Here is a 13,945-nt window from a genome sequence, read left to right as displayed (position 1 = left end):
GCATAGCCTTTAAGTACATTTTCATAAATATTGTGTTCATATTAATGTAATATTTATTTGTATGCATTCGCATCTTAGGTAGAATCACTATATTGTAGTTACAAGATATATGTTTCACATGTCATATTTCATTCTTATGTTGATTGTGTTGCTGGATTTTGGGAATATCTTTTCCTAAAGTATCGAACATAATCCATATTGGTCTAACTTGGACCTTTTCGACATATAGTTCATTTCGATAACTGATTAATGTTTTTCGATATTGCCTCTTTCACAGCTAGTAATTCTTCATATTTAAGCTTTTCTTTAATGTAAACACATGACTCAGAAGATGTCCAATCCTTTTCTTTTGTTCCCCCTGGTTGATTGTTTTCTAAGAATATTTTAATTATGTTGGGTGTTTCCTAGTTATTCTCTGACCTTGAACCAAAAAATCTTTTGGAGGAGGTTTCATTTGATGAGACTGAAAACCATGTACAAATTTCAACTTTCTTGCAATTTTTTGGTTATTCGAATTTAGAGAAATATGAAACCTCTCGTACTTTCCTCCCTCCGTACCTAGACATGGATGAGCATGCAAGTCAGGCTGACTTCTTTCTCAACCTTCCTCCCTGAAAACCTAAACATGCGAGAGGATGCACATCATGCTCACTACTTTTTCAGTTTCCTCCCTCCGATGTTAGACGTGAATAGCATGAAAGTCACACTTATTTTATTATTTCACCTAGACGCAGATTACCATGCAAGACAAGCTCACTTTTTTCTCACTTTCCTCCCCTTGAACTTAGATGCGGATGAGCATGCACGTCACACTTACTCCATGAATTCCTCCCTCCAAACCTAGATGCGGATGAGCATTTACGACAAGCTCAGGTTCCTCCCTCCAAACCTAGATGCGGATACGCATTTACATCAAGCTCCTTCATGTCTTCCTCTCTCCCGACATAGATGCAGATGCGCATTTATGTGAAAACTCACTTTATACGTTCGTCCATCCGGACCTAGGTGCAGATGAGCATGCACGTGTGTACTTCCTTCTAAACTTCAACTTTTAGTTATTTTTAATGAGAGTATAACTCTACTAGATGTTGTCCTTGTTATTCTTTCAAATAGTTCCTTCTCACTCAAGTTCTCTCCTATAGGTTCCCTTTGTAGTGTAATATCAATAGTTATTTATAATTTTAGCCTTCATATAGTAGCTTTGCATATGACTGAAAATCGTATCTCTAGTTGTCTCGAGTTTACGCTTATCCAATACTCGGACCTAGAAAATGAATGGTTATGTCTTTACTTGTATTTTAAACTTAAAAATAGCAATAAGAGGGCTAACATTGATGAGAATCGTATTTGCCACATTCGAGCTTGCTATTGCAAGCACCCTACGCTGCAAATCTCTTAAGATGAACAACCCATTGATTGCACTGCCTTATTAGAAATTTGCTTTCTTGCTTGCTCTCCAACTTATCTTTTATTTTTCTCTACGTGTTTCTCCTCGTTGAGATAGTCCCTTTTATCACATACTCAGTGATGTGCTGCATATTGACTATTGTATAAGCTACCTAAAGAACGCGTAGTTAAATTACTTTCCTAGCCCATCATAAAAAAGTTTTACCTATTGAAGTATTTGGATATCTGATGCAATTCATTATGGAGTATAATGTTATATTATCCAATGAAGTTGTTGGATTTTTTGGCCCATGCTCCCCTCCCCACTTGGATGGCAGCCTACTTATTGCCCGGCCTATTACTCGACCCTTCTTCTACTTAACCCTATTCTTCCACTATTCAACCGATGCCTCTTCCTCTCTCTCCTTTCTATCTCTGGTTTTGTTGCTCTCAAGTTTCCAGTGCTCTTGGAAAGCTCTCATCATCTCACCTCTTTCTATCTCTGTTCTCTGTGTTCTATCTATCTATATAGTAGTCTTCTATGGTTTTAAAGAGATAGAAAAACATCAAAACTAAAACCCCTCTTCGTGAAATACTTTATGAGAATATTTGCTGAGTGTGAAAGAAACTTCTTAGTGGAATTCTGAGTAATTCTAAATGAAGCCTAAGTGGTCTCTTTGTTGGTCTTTGTGTCTTGGTAGCTTTGTGGGTTTTTTACAACCATGAGGGTTGTCGGCCGGTGGTGGCGCTTGGGCATTCAGTTGCCAGATCTAGCTTCTGAATCAGTTACTTTACTGCTTTCCATATTGTTATTTTTCTGTTATTCTTTCTTTATTCATTGATCTGAAATTATTGTACAAGGATTTTCAAATCCACATTATCTCTATACCTATTGTTTCATTTAGGTTCCTCGTCGATAAATTCCCAACAGATCTCATCATATTATCTTCCATGATTCTTTGAAATTCTTCGCTCTTTCCATTTCTCCCTTTCGTGCTCTTTGTTTCTCATTATCTTAGTGTGATGCTTATGTTTTTGCGCTTTATTGCTCTTCTACTTGTCTTTCATTTTCTCTCTTTGCATTTCTCCTCCTTGAAATGGTCCCTTTTATCACATAGTCGATGTTGTGCATCATATTGACTATTCTATATGTTAATTGCCTGAAAAAAGCATAATTATTTCCTTTTCGAGCCCGTATTATTTGCATAAAATAAACAAAATATAAAATTTCTACATTTTCACCTCCGAGAAACAATGAATCATATGGGAGTATAATATTATCTAGGGATCTCATCATATTATCTTCCACGATTCTTTAAAATTTTTGCTCTTTCTCTTGCACCTGGTCTTGATTCCCATTATCTTAGTGTGCATGTGCTTGTGCATAGATGGACACTATTAGTTTCTCAATGTACCCCATTTATAACATCTATTTCCTTTCAGTGATCCCAAAATAATGGTTCTAAGTCGAAAAGTATTCTTTTTCCCCATAACTACCTTCTTGTGAAAGCAATGATGTGATGCTTCTAACTTCCATCTAATATATCCTGACTTTTTTGGTTTATTGTTCTGTAGGTTATCCACTTTCGCTCCTTGGAAAGGCCTGAGAAGGATGAATTTTGTTTACAACTGTGAGTTCAATAGAAGACATACTTTTAATTCTAGAGTGTAATTTCCTATGTTATGATTAGTAATATTGATCCACTTAATGCTGCTATTCAAATTTCACTAATAGTGAAGGTCAAAGCTTGATTCATATGATGAAGTTCTTAAGAGAGTAGTGAACCAACTCGGAATCGATGATCCATCCAAACTACGGCTTACATCACGTAATATCAACTCTCAACGACCAAAAGCTCATCCTATAAGATATCGAGGAGTAGAAAACTTGTTAGAGATGCTGCTGCATTACGACCAAGTATACATTCATACAACTCTAAGTCGGGGTTCATTTGATGAGGGTGTGAAACTAACAAAGTGCATACATATGCAAGACTTGCAAATTTATTATATATTTAGCAAACATTAAATATCTCATTTGTTTTCCATATACAGCTGGAACTCACAGTATTAGGCTGCCAAAGGAAAGCACTGTTGGTGATGTGCTTGAGCATCTCAAGCAGAAGGTAATATAGCTGACAAGTTATTACCGGGAGTGTGCGTGTGTCTGTTCCTAGAATTCTAATATTTGTTGCATAACATAGCGTTATATGATTTTTAACTTTTGCAATGTTTACGTTAAACAGGTGAAACTTTCTCGTCCAAGATCTATAAGGTCCTTGATTATTGCATCTCTTTCTATTTCATTCATTAGTTTCGTAATATTAATATCAAAATAATATTCGTCTTAACTTTTACTTAATAATCCAACTTAAATTGTGAAATTCAATTTATTTTACGCTGAAAAATCTTGTATGGGTTGACTACACACAAATTGCACGTGTCGTAGATGTACACTCTGACTTGGAAGCTGAGTCTCAGTACTTCCTAGGTTTTTGTTAGTAAATTGTATATTGTATTTCCAAATGGATGTTAGGTATTCCTTATGTCTAGCCTTCTATGCTAATTTTGTTAACTTGCTGAAACTCCAAGTTCCTACAGATATATCCTAATAGTGATAAGATCGCAGCAATAAATGACAATCGCTGGACTTTACGAGCAGAGGAGGTCTGTTTCTATCTCTATACATATGTGTGTCTATGTATATAAATGCTTGCATTTTTTAGGTGATACACATAACAAAAAATATCTTGCTAATTGCTTTCAATGTTAGTATTGTGTCTTTGATAGGCTACGACACTTTTTCCTTTAAAATTGGCTTTCCCGTATGTTCATCTTTATTATCGACAATTTCTCGACTTTTATAATTTCTCATTGCAGAATCCAGAGGAAGAGAAATTTCTTGGCCCTAAGTAAATGTTTGATTCATGTGTGTCACCTCATGCATGTGGATGCTCAAAACCAGACGGTAGTATTCAGTTTGTTACTTCATAGTTTTTCTCAGATATTTGTACTCGTTCTACCTCTCTAATTCAACTGCGACTGCATTATCTCTTTAATTTTCTTACTTTTAAATCTATATATTCATTTTGCTTCTGCAGCAAATTAACAATCTTGGCGAGCAATTTTTATTGGTGAAACTTTGTCTCGTATCAAGGTTCATGTGCAGAACAAGTTACAAGTACGAAATGAGGAATTTTCGAAGGTATTCCAGCCCGAGCCTAATTGTTACAATCACTTTAAATGAAAATGATGGTATGATGCTTATGTGGTTAGGCATGCTACAACTTCTACTTTCTGCTTGAATTTTCTGGATTTTATGCGGTGGAGATTTGCTTTTGTGTCGCATAGTCAACCAGAATACTTGGAGGACTCAGATACTTTGTTCGACCATTTTCATGTCTCACTCACTCTCTCACACAGACACACTCTGTGATAATATTTATATGCAGATGCGGTTGAATTTCATAATATATTTTGACTCTAAAGAGAAGCAGTATTTGTGTTTCTTCAGAGCAATATCTTGGACTGGAACACGTTAACAATATCCTGCAGCAAATCAGGTAATCTATACCTTGTTCTATTTTTGTTTTTTTTGTAATAAATTTGATTTTGTTGCTCGATGTTGATAATCTTGACGAGATTATCAACATCGAGCAACAAAATCAAATTTATTAAAAAAAATGAAAATAAAACAAGGTATAGATTACCTGATTTTGTGTAGGAGGCATTTTAAGGGTATTGTTAACGTGTTCCAGTCCAAGATATTGCTCCAAGAAACACAAATACTGCCTCTCTGTAGAGTCAAAACATATTATGAAATTTAAGCGTATCTGCATATAAATATTGTCATAGAATGTGTCTGTGTGAGATAGTGAGTGAGACTTGGAAATGGTCGAACAAAGTATTTGAGTCCTCCCAGTATTCTGCTTGACTATGCGACACAAAAGCAAATCTTCACTGCATAAAATGGAGAAGATTCAAGCAGAAAGTAGAAGTTGTAGCACATACCATCATTTTCATTTTCATACCGTCTGGTTTTGAGCAACCTCATGCATGAGGTGACACACATGAATCAAACATTTACTTGGGCTAAGAAATTTCTCTTCCTCTGGAATCTGCAATGAGAAATTATAAAAGTGGAGAAATTGTTGATATTAAAGATGAACATATGGGGAATCCAATTTTAAAGGAAAAAGTATCATAGCCTATCATGGAAAGCAATTAGCAAGATGTTTTTGTTATGTGTATCACCTGAAAATGCAAGCATTTATATACATAGAAACACATATGTATAGAGATAGAAACAGACCTCCTCTGCTCGTAAAGTCCAGCGATTGTCATTTACCGTTGCGATCTTATCACTATTAGGATATATCTGTAACAACTTGGAGTTTCAGCAACATAAAAAAATAAGCATCGAAGGCTAGACATAAGGAATTTCTAACATCCATTTGGAAACACAATATACAATTTACTAAGTGAAGACCACATGGGCAAAATACAAAAACCTAGGAAGTACTGAAACTCAACTTCCAAGTCAGAATGCATATCTTCGACACGTGCAATTTGTGTGTAGTCAACACATACAAGATTTTTCAGCGTAAAATAAGTTTTAACTATTTAACTTGGATTATTATTGCATTCTTCTAAGTAAAAATTTAGAAGAATATTATTTTGATATTAATATTACGAAACTAATGAATGAAACAAAAAGAAGATGCAATAATTCAGGACCTTATAGATCTTGTGCGAGAATACTTCCAGCAACCTGAGCTTTGCATTTGGACGAGAAAGTTTTACCTGTTTAACGTAAACATTGCAACAGTTAAAAATCATATAACGCTATGTTATTCGACAAATTTTAGAATTCTAGGAACACACACCCGGTAATAACTTATTAGCTATATTACCTTCTCCTTGAGATTCTCAAGCACATCACCAATGGTGCTTTCTTTTGGCAGCCTAATACTGTGAGTTTCCCGCTCTATATGGAAAACAAATAAGATATTTAATGTGTGCTAAATATATAATAAATTTGCAAGTCTTGCATATGAATGCAATTTGTTAGTTTCACACCCTCATCAAATGAACCCCGACTTAGAGTTGTATCAATGCATACTTGGTCATAATGTAGCAACATCTCTAATAAGTTTTCTACTCCTCGATATCTTATAGGATGAGCTTTTGGTCCCTAAGAGTAGACATTACGTGATATAAGCCGTAGTTTGGATGAATCATCGACTCTGAGTTGGTTTGCTACTTTTTTAACAACTTCATCATATGAATCAAGCTTTGACCTTCACAATTAGTGGAATTTGAATAGCAACGGTAAGTGGACAATATTACCAATCATAACATAGGACATTATAGTCTGGAATTAAAAGTCTATCTTGTATTGAACTCACAATGGTAAACAAAATTCATCCTTTTCAGGCCTTTCCAAGGAGCGAAAGTGAATAACATGCAAAAGAACAAACAAAAAAAGCCAGGATATATTAGATGAAAGTTAGAAGCATCACATCATTGCCTTAACAAGAAGGTAGTTACGGGGAAAAAGTATACTTTTAGACTTAGAACCATTATTTTGGGGTCACTGAAAGGAAATAGATGTTATAAATGGGGTACATTGAGTAACTAATAATGTCCAGGTATGCACACTGACATGCACACTAAGATAATGGGAATCAAGACCAGGTGCAAGAGAAAGAGCAAAAATTTTAAAGAATCGTGGAAGATAATATGATGAGATCACTCGATAATATTATACTCTGATATGATTCATTGTTTCTCGTAGGTGACAATGTACAAATTTTATATTTTGTATATTTTTAAGCAAATAATAGCATCAAATACCAAAATACTCCAATAGGTAAAACCTTTTGTAGTCAAACAAAAAATATGGGCAAGAAAAGTAATTAATTATGCTTGGTTCAATCAATTAACGTATTCAATAGTGAATATGAGGCACAACATCGGCTATGTGATAAAAGGGACCATTTCAAGGAGGAGAAATGCAAAGAGAGAAAATAAAAGAGAAATCGAAGAGCAATAAAGCACACAAATATAGGCATCACACCAAGATAGCGAAAAACAAGGAGCAAGAGAGGGAGAAATAGAAAGAGCGAGGAATTTCAAAGAATCGTGGAACATAATATGATGAGATCTGTTGGGAATTTATCCACAAAGTGATGAACTCAAATGAAACATTAACTACAGAGATAATGGTGGATTTGAAAACCCCTATGCAATAATTTTAGATCAATGAATAAAGAAAGAATAACATAAAAATAGCAATATGGAATGCAGTAAAGTAACTAGCTCAGGAGCCAGATTCGACAACCGAATACCCAAGCGCCACCACCTGCCGGCAACCCTCATGGTTGCAATAACCCCAAAGCCATCAAGACACAAAGACCACTTAGGCTTCATGTAGAATCACTCAGAATTCCACTAAGAAGTTTCTTTCACACTCAACAAATATTCTCACAAAGTATTTCACGAAGAGAGGTTTTAGTTTTGTTGTTGTTCTATCTCATTAAAACCATAGAAGACCAATATATATATAATATCTAACACAGAGAGCAGAGATAGAAAGAGTTGAGATGATGAGAGATTTCCAAGATCATTAGAAACTTGAGAGGAACAAAACTAGAGATAGAAAGGAGGGAGAGGAATAGGCGTCGGCTGAATAGTGAAAGAATAGGGTTAAGTAGTGATTTAGGGTTAAGTAGAAGAAGGGTTGGGTTTGTGGGTCGGGTTGGTTAATGGGCTGGGCAGCAAACGGGCTGCCATCCAAGTTGGGGCAAGGGGGGGGGGGGGGGGAAGGGGGGGGGGGGGTGGTTGGGCCATGGGCCAAAAAATCCAACAACATCATTAGATAATATAACATTATACTCCAGAATGATTCATGCTTTCTTGGAGAGACAACGCACATGTTTTATATTTTCTATAATTTTAAGCAAATAATTGCATCAGATTCCAAATATTTCAATAGGTAAAACATTTTTATGAAACAAATAATATGGGCTAGGAAAGTAATTTAACTACGCTATCTTTAGGTAGATTATACAATGGTCAATATGTAGCACATCACCAACTATGTTGATAAAAGGGGCTATCTCAAGGAGGAGAAACACGTAGACAAAAATAAAAGATAAGTTTGAGAGCAAGCAAGAATGCAAATGTCTAATACGGCAGTGCAATAAATGGGTTGTTCACCTTAAGAGATTTGCAGCATAGGGTGCTTGCAATAGCAAGCTCCAATGTGGCAAATATGAGTCTCATCTATGTTAGCCCTCTTATTGCTATTTTTAAGTATAAAATTCACTAAAAACATAACGATTCATTTTCTACGCGCGAGATACTGGATATGCGTGAACTCGAGACAACTAGAGATATGGTTTAAAGTCAAATGGAAAGGTACTATATGAAGAATAAAGTTATAAATAACTATTCATATTACACTACAAAGGGAACCTATAGAAGAGATTTGAGTGAGAAGGAACTATTTGAAAGAATAACAAGGACAACATCTAGTAGAGATATACTCTCATTAAAAACAACTAAAAGTTGAAAGTTAGAAGGAAGTACACACGTGCATGCTCATCTGCACCTAGGTCCGGATGGAGGAACGTATAAAGGGAGTTTTGACATAAATGCGCATTTACTTCGGGAGAGAGGGAGATATGAAGTGAGCTTGACGTAAATGCTTATCCGCATCTAAGTCTGGAGGGAGGAACCTGAGCTTGTCGTAAATGTTCATCCGCATCTAGGTTTGGAAGGAGGAAGACATGGAGTAAGTGTGACGTGCATGCTCATCCACATCTAAGTTCAAGGGGAGGAAGGTGAGAAAAGAATGAGCTTGTCTTGCATGGTAATCCGCATATAAGTGTAGATGGTGGAAATCTTCTGAGTGATGTTTTTACATTAAAGAAAAGCTCAAATATGAAGAACTGCTAGTTGTGAAAGAGGCAATTTCGAAAAACATTAATGAGCTATCGAAATGAACTATATGCCGAAAAGGTCCAAGTTAAACCAATATGGATTATGTTTGATATTTTAGGAAAAGATATTCCCACAATCCAGCAACACGATCAACATAAGATTGAAATATGACATGTTAAACATATATCTTGTAACTACAATATAGTGATTCTACCTAAGATGCAAATGCATACAGATAAATGTTACTAATTAATATGAACACAATATTTATAAGAATGTACTTGAAGGCTATGCTGGTATTTAATGAGAGATGGAATATCCGGGCAACAAAATAGCTTCCTTGTTTGAGCAGGTAGTGACTTTTGATTAGGGGTGGTAGATGAGTCGAGCCGCCTCACGAAGCCAGCTCGAGTCAAGCTCGAAACATTAGAGCTCGAGCTTAATTGTTTCTGTTCCTGGCTCGCGAGCTTTTTCTATTTTTTTGATATATATTTTTATTTTTGAATTTTCATATATATTTAATTTTATATTAATATTTGATCAATTTTATAATCAAAATTGACCATATATTATAATTATTAATCAATATCATATATTTTATTTTGGATAATAATAAATTATGGTATGTTTATTTATACATTTAATCTTTATACAAAAATAAATTTAATCAACAACTTAGTAAATTATACTTTTTTTTGTAATTAAAATTATTATTTAATATGACTATATGAACTTCATGTATATTTAATATATATTTGTATTATGTTATACTTTTTTTTTTTAAATTGACAAGTAATTCACCTATGATTTTTTATCCAATTTTGAGTTTTATATTTATATCAGAATACACACTATGCATTATCCAATCTATTTCATTATTTATAAATTTTTGTCAAAATTTAGTGATTCATATGAATTAAGCTAAAAATAATGATAATGATAATAATAGTGATGGTTGAACAATTTTAGTCATTCTTTTATCATATATATAATGAGATAAAAAAATTTAATCAACAATTACGATATCTTAAAATCTAGGAACCCCTTTCACACAAAATTTAGTACATATAATATTGTGTCCATTAGATCATATCGGACAGTTTGAATTAAAATCACATGGCTTTGTATGATACACCGACTTGATTGATTATTCTAATGGTCCGAGTACGATATCTTGATATTCGTATATCCAATAAGTCTACAACTTTACCAAGTGTATATTTTTGTAAATTTGATCATATCTAATGGTCTGATCTGAATTTTGATGGTCCGATTAACATATGTTGTTCAACAATGTAAGATGATAGTTACATCAATGTAATATATACTAACATTAATAAATATATAAATTTACTGCAGATTGTGAACATATATTAATCTCAACTATAAAATATTTTTATGTATTTCAATTGTATTATTTCAGATAATTGATACTTTTCAATAACTTTAAACTATTCACTATGATTTTTTTTGTTTTGAACATTTTACTAATTATATTATTAGTAAACTAATCAGTAGTTTATATTTATAACAATAAATTAAAATTTTATACTATATTTTGGTATATTTATAATATAGTATACATTATACGATCTATTTTATTACATATAAATTTATGTAAAAAATTGGTGATAACCATTATTTAATCTAATAATAATAATAATAAAACAAAAAAAAAACAAAAAATCAGCTTGAGTTCGAGCTCGAGCACGAGCTCTATAGGAGTTAAGCTCGAGCTCGAGCTCGAAATTACAGAATGGAGCTCGACTAATTGCCACCCGTAGCTGGCACGCAAATCCTTAATCATAGTACATGAATTTAATAAGACCAATGATGTAAAGAAAGGCCTTTTTTTTTTTTGAACTAGTCAGTAACGAAGTACCCCTAATATCATAAAAAGATATTTTAACTAAAATTAAAAGTATTAGTACTTCTAATTCTAATAGCAGGCAAGGAACAGGCGTCAAGTCTAATCAAACCTTTAGGAATACCAGTGATATTATCAGGAGATAAAATGGTGAGATGTTGGCTGAAACAGGCTTGGTTAGCAAAATAATCGGCCACTTGGTTACCCTCTCTAAAGATGTGTGATATCTTGAACTCAGTTTGGGATAGAAGCTCTCTAATTTGTTGCAGCAAGTTCTGAAGGTGCCATGGCCCTTTGGGGGAAGAGGAAATAAGCTTGATGGCGATGTTAGCATCTGGTTCCACCCAAATTTTCCTAATGTTGTTATCAATGCACAATTTAACGCCTCTATATACAGCATTAAGTTCTGCTGCTGTGTTGGACATGAGGCCAAGATGTTCTTGGAATGCAAAGACGGTCTGACCTAGATGATTTCTGATGATGCCGCCTGCTCCTGCAATGCCTGGATTTCCTTTTGAGGCCCCATCCGTGTTCAATTTGAACCATCCCCTATCTGGCTTAATCCACTTAACAATAGAGATTTTAGAAGAAGTCTTCTGACGGGGAAGCGAAATTTTAAAAAGGGAGGCAACAGATCTGTCCCCTTTCCAGTGTATAGCTCTCATGAGGTTGGTTTTACCAAGAAGATGAAGATAATTGAGGGTTTGGGAGATAATACGATTATATTTGAAAGGAGCCCCTCAAATATGGCAGCATTCCTACAAGTCCAAGTGTTCCACATGATCAGCGGGGGAAGAATATCTCTGATGTGAAGCTGATTAGAAATATTACTTCTCCAGGCTTGAAGGATCATGAAAAAATTGTCCGTGATTGGAATATTGAGTTGAAATTTGGAGGCAAAGAAGCTCCAGACTTCAAGGGAGACCTTGTTATGAAGGAAAAGGTGAGGGATAGTCTCCTCCTCCTTCAAGCAGCAAACGCATCTAGAGGCCAGAGAGATGCCCTTTTGTTTGAGTCTACTGTCGACTGGTATCCAGTTATGGAGGACTTTCCAAATGAAGATAGAAATAGTAGGCCTGACAAGGGGAGACCAGAGATTTTTGAAGATGGGAAGGGAAGGTTTGTGATCTCTAGTAATCTCCCGAGCTGATTTGGTAGAGAAGAAACCATGGGGGGATGATTTCCAATGCATAAAATCTTGGTGCTGAGGATTAATGGGGATTTGCAAAATAAGCTCTATGATATGCTGAGGAACAACCTCCTTCAATTTACTAATATCCCATGTGTGGTTGTTCTAGAAGTTATTGACCAGGGCATTGGATGCTCTGTTGGGTTGTATAAGGGATTGAAGGGTGCCAGCAGGGAGCCAACAATCATACCAAAAAGATACATTACCAGCTCCCAGGCTCCAAAAAATGTTCTCCTGAGAGATAGATTTAATGCTACAAATTTTTCTCCAAATATTAAGTCCTTCGAGTAGAGGCAGGAGTAGACTTTTTACAATATCTACTGATAGTGAAGCTGGCCCATAGAGAATTGTTCTGTCTCAACCGCCACCAGAGTTTATGGGAAAAGGCTGTGACGGTATCCCTAATGTTTCTGATACCCAAGCCCCCTTCTTCACAAGGATAGCATATGAAAGCCCATTTAGTCCAATGAATTTTCCTGTGGTCAGTAGTGGTTCCCAAAAAGAATTTGGCAAACAGCTGTTCGATTTTCTGCATAGTGCCAATAGGAGGGCTCAAAACTTGAAGAAGATAAACAGGCATAGAGGACAGGACACTTTTAATAAGTTGAAGTCTGCCCCCTTGTGAAAGATGGATATGCTCCCATCCATTGATCCTGTTTCTAATTTTGTCAATAAGGGGTTCAAAAAATTTTCTTCTTATGACCTTTATGCAATGGAGCTCCAAGATAGGTGATAGGAAGACACTTGAGGTTGAAGCCAGTAATGCATTTGATTCTGTGGGCAATGTTATTGGCCTTCTTACCAGGGATAAAGAAGCTCTTGGAATGATTGATTTTTTGGCCAGATTGGTCCTCATAAAGCTCCAGGAATTGCATCAGTTTAGTCAAAGAGTGTTCTTCACATCTGGTGAAAATAATGATATCATCCGCATAGGCCAGGTGAGACACTCTAGTTTTACAGCTCGTCTGATAGAACATATCAGGATTCTGAGAGAAAAGGTGATTAAGCCCTCTGGAAAGAACCTCTGCAGCAAGGATGAATAAAGCTGGGGAGATTGGATCACCTTGTCTAAGTCCTTGAGATGATTTGAAGAAACCAGATGGTTCTCCATTAACCAGAATGGTAAACCAGCAATGTTCAATAACGTGCTTGATGAGGACAATAAATCTGGTAGGGAAACCCATCTTCTCAAGAATCATATAGAGAAATTTCCAGTTCACCCTATCATAAGCCTTATACATATCCAATTTTAAAATAAGATTCCCTTTGCTATGACTCATGTCAAGATGATGTGTCATTTCTTCGGCTAGAAGGATATTGTCGGCAATGAGCCTACCAGGTACAAAGCCACTCTGAGATGGGGAAATAAGGTCAGGCAGAGCTTGGGAGATTTTAGTGTAAAAAAGCTTGGACAAGATCTTATTGGTAACATTGCAGAGGGAGATAGGTCTGAACTCAGACCAGGATTGGGGTGAGTCATTCTTAGGGATAAGAATGATAGATGTGGCAGAGAAGCTTCTGGGCATTGGGGTGCCCCTAAAAAAATCCATGACAGC

At 35.4% G+C, this 13,945-nt stretch overlaps 1 pseudogene; it reads right to left on the bottom strand.

Moving 5' to 3' along the window:
* Positions 5,236–13,945, bottom strand: part of LOC105162791 — a 19,895-nt pseudogene continuing 11,185 nt past the window's right edge.

The sequence above is a fragment of the Sesamum indicum genome, linkage group LG5 (assembly GCF_000512975.1).
Source record: "Sesamum indicum cultivar Zhongzhi No. 13 linkage group LG5, S_indicum_v1.0, whole genome shotgun sequence".
Lineage (NCBI taxonomy): Eukaryota > Viridiplantae > Streptophyta > Magnoliopsida > Lamiales > Pedaliaceae > Sesamum > Sesamum indicum.
This window is presented reverse-complemented; position numbering and strand designations above follow the sequence as displayed.